We start from the raw sequence: 3,955 nt of genomic DNA, 5'->3' as shown, positions 1-3,955 counted from the left end.
AGGGAGGGGTATGTTACTTCCTCCATTTCAAACAATTTCTTTAAACCCATGGCATTGAAAAAGACTCTTGTTTGTTCAAGAATACCCAACTTCTCTAAAGCATCTTGGCATATGAATTTGGTGGATTGAATTTGTCTCATAGCAAACTTGACAAATGTATTTCTATGGGAGTCGGAAATGAATGTTACCTCCGGATAATGCAAGAGTTGATTAATTACCGGAGTAGAGGGCGATGCTTCCATAGGAATTTGTTGAGGTGGTTGCACTTCCAAGCTTGGTGTTGATACCACCATTGCCAAAGCCTTCTTCATTTGTAGAGCTTTTTGCCTTTGAGAGAGAGTTGTAGTCTTTGGTGCCTTTGTTGCCTTTGCCTTTGCTTTTGTTGCTCCCTTTGTTCTTGCCATTTGATGAGCTAACCAAGAAAAAGATCAAAAATCTTCAATTTGTAGAATGCCCAAATCGATTTTGAAAGTGAAAGGCTTTGCCTTTATGAGAACAAAAATCAATTCAAAGGTGAAGATTTTGTTCTTGGTTTTGATTATTAATGAAGATGGAGTGATTGATTTGTTATTTGAAAGATGGTTTGATTTGATTTTGGTGAGTTTTGTTGAGGGTTTTTGTTTTTGAGATGGAGAGGATGAGGGTTTTGATGTTATGGGTAGTGTTTATGAGTGAATGAATGAATGAATGAAGGTGGGGTGGGTATTTAAAGAACTCGACAATATTAGGACGCGGGGACAATCCGTGCGGATAGGCGCAATCCGCCGGATTCTTCACTTCAAATTTTCAAAAATCCCGCCTAGAGACGGGCGGATTCAGGGAATCCGTTCGGATTCTCGCCGAGACGAGACGGGCGGATTTCGCTTGAGACGGACGGATTCTTGTCCGAGATTTTTCTTTGTTTTTCTTCACCGCAAGACGGGCGGATTGTCCACAAGACGGACGGATTACGTGAGACGGGCGTCTTTCCGAGAATCCGCTCGGATTCTTCAACGATCAAGAATTTTGCGGTTTTCAGCTTAGCCCAAGACGGGCGTCTTCTCGTGCAGACGCTCGGATCCTCTCAGAGACGGGCGGATTCTCGGGAATCCGCTCGGATTGGTCCTTGTGTACACGTTCAGTCCATCCGTGCACCAACGCATTCCCTTATCATTCTTTCTTTCTTTCAAATCTTGTGTTCTTCATTGCGGGGCACTACTAAGGCATGAATAGCCTAGGCAATTGCCATCCCCACACTAAGGTAAAGCACTACACATCAATTAAATCATTAGTCCCTCCCTCACTTCTCTCTTTTCATGACAATTATTTTGATCAAAGTAAAAATAAATCCAAAAATGACAAAAATGCAATGCAAAAATTAAATGTAAGTTAGGGAGTTAGAAATATTTACAAGTGGTGGTTTAGGGAGGACTCCACCAAACTCTCATTCTTGATGAGATGTCAAGGAGGCATGTTCAAGGTGTTGTTGATGTTGCTTAACACCTTGAAGAAGTAATCAAAAGCTTGTTCATTGTTATGGTAGAGGTCCTCAATAGACCGTGGCCCTTGTTGTTGATCATGATCGATGGCATGCCCAATGTAGGGATTAAAGATCCCTTCAAATTCGTCGTCCCAAAGACCACAAACTTCATTGAGTTGATCATTGAAAATCTCTTGCTTGGATGGAGACAACTCTCCCAATTTCTTCTCTTGGCCAATGAGGCCATCATCTTCTTCCTTGGTTGATTTTGATGAGCTTTGCAAGCTCTCCTTGTCACAATTCACTTGCTCTTTGAATGGAGCATCTTCAACTTTCTTCCTCCATTGGAGTTCCGATTTCTTCTTCTCATCTTTCCGGCTATAATGATCAATCATGAAACATGGCTCATGCAAACGAGGAGCTCTCATGGTCTTGTCAAGATTAAAAGTTATGCTTTCATCTCCCACTTCTAGAGTGAGCTCTCCATGCTTCACATCAATCACCGCACCCGCGGTGTGTAGGAAAGGTCTTCCTAAGATGATTGGAATGTTGGAATCTTCCTCCATATCAACAATGACAAAGTCCACCGGGATGAAAAACTTCCCAATTCGCACGGGGACATCTTCCCATATCCCTAGCGGTGTCTTCGTCGATCTATCGGCCATTTGAAGAGTGATATTGGTACATTTAAGCTCTCCCATTCCCAACCTTTTACTTACCGAGTACGGCATGACACTCACACTAGCCCCTAGATCACATAAGGCTTTGTTGATCGTTGTGTCGCCAATGGTACACGGTATTGAGAAGCTTCCCGGATCCTTTAACTTTGGAGGTGAACTCCCTTGAAGTATTGCACTACTCACCTTAGTGAAGGCGATAGTCTCAAGTTTCCGGATCGACTTCTTCTTTGTGAGGATATCTTTCATGTACTTTGCATAGGCCCGAACGTGATTGATTAATTCCGTGAAAGGAATTGAGACTTCTAAGTTCTTCACAATTTCCATGAACTTTCCAAGTTGATCATCAAATTTAGGCTTGGCTTGTCGACTTGGAAAAGGAAGTCTAATCACAATGGGCTCCTTTTCTTTGGCTTTGTCTTCATTTTTCTTTGAGCTTTCTTCTTTTGATGATTCCCCTTCTTTGGGACTTTGCACCACAACTTCATTCTCACTAGCTCTCACAACTTCATCCTCAACTTGCTCTTTCGGTGCTTCATATCTTGTACCACTTCTCAAGTGAATGGCACTAACCGTTTCATGTCTAGGGGGATTACCTTGAGGTGGTAATTGCCCCTTTTGTCTTTGTGAGCTCGAAGATGCTAGTTGGGTCAATTGTGTTTCCAACATCTTGGTGTGAGCTAGAATGTTGTTGATGGTGGTGTCTTTTGCTTGGCTATCTTTTTGCATTTGGGTGAAAAATTCTTGTTGATTCTTTTGCATTTGAAGGACCGCTTTTTGGACATCAAAACTTTGGTCATTGTGGTGATTGTATGGATTTTGATTTTGGTAACCTTGGTTTTGATTGAAAAAGGGTCTTTGGTTTTGATTTCTCATGGGTGGTGGAGTGTATGTTGTTTGAGGGTTTTGGACATTTTGGCTTTTGTATGAGAGATTTGGATGGAACTTGGTGTTTTCATTGTAAAAATTTGAATAAGGGGTACCGCTTTTGTAAGCTTGTAAAGCATTGACTTGCTCGGTTGTTCCCCTACATTCACTTGAGTCATGACCCAAGGTTCCACAATTCTCACATATCCCGCTTGGGATTGATGAGGATGCCGTCATGGCATTGACATGATGCTTTGATGATTTTTAGCTTTCCTCAAGTCTAGCCATAGCTTGTTCAAACTTCAAGTTGATTGTGTCAATGTGAGCACTAAGTTGAGCACCCAATTGAGTAACGGTGTCCACTTCATACTTTCCTCTAGTAGCCTTGCGAGGCCTACTATATTGCGAATTATGGACCGCCATTTCCTCAATCTTGTTCCATGTTTGATTGTCATCAACTTCGGTGAACATTCCATTTGATCCCATATTGAGAATGTTCCTTGAATCTTCATATAAACCATTCCAAAATTGTTGCACTAAAAACCATTCGCTAAGTCCATGGTGAGGACATGAGCGACAAATACCTTTGAACCGCTCCCAAGCTTCATACAAAGATTCTTCATCCCTTTGCTTAAAACCCGTAATTTGAGCTCTTAGCATATTGGTCTTTTCCTTTGGGTAGAATTTTTGTAGAAAGCTAGAGCTAGCTTCTTCCAAGAATCTATTCCAAGGGTGGCCTTATCAAGGCCCTTCAACCATTGCTTTGCGGTGCCGATTAACGAAAAAGGAAATAAGACCCATCTTATTTGGTCTTGAGTCACGCCCGTTTGAGAGATAGCTTCACAATAATCACAAAATGTTTCCATATGAGAATGAGGGTCCTCACTAGGCATTCCCCCGAATTGGCTCCTCTCAACTAGTTGGATGAAGGCGGACTTGGCAATAAAGTTTC

The 3,955-nt window shown here is 41.9% G+C and overlaps 1 non-coding gene across 1 annotated transcript; it reads left to right on the top strand.

Moving 5' to 3' along the window:
• Positions 1–3,556: 3,556 nt before the first annotated feature.
• LOC141626013 (small nucleolar RNA R71) lies at positions 3,557–3,663 on the top strand. The gene has a single exon (XR_012535747.1). It is a non-coding gene; the product is annotated as a small nucleolar RNA R71 (small nucleolar RNA).
• The last annotated feature ends 292 nt before the right edge of the window (positions 3,664–3,955 follow it).

Source organism: Silene latifolia, chromosome X (assembly GCF_048544455.1).
Source record: "Silene latifolia isolate original U9 population chromosome X, ASM4854445v1, whole genome shotgun sequence".
NCBI lineage: Eukaryota > Viridiplantae > Streptophyta > Magnoliopsida > Caryophyllales > Caryophyllaceae > Silene > Silene latifolia.
The sequence above is the reverse complement of the archived record's forward strand: the minus strand, read 5'-3'. Positions and strand labels throughout refer to the sequence as shown.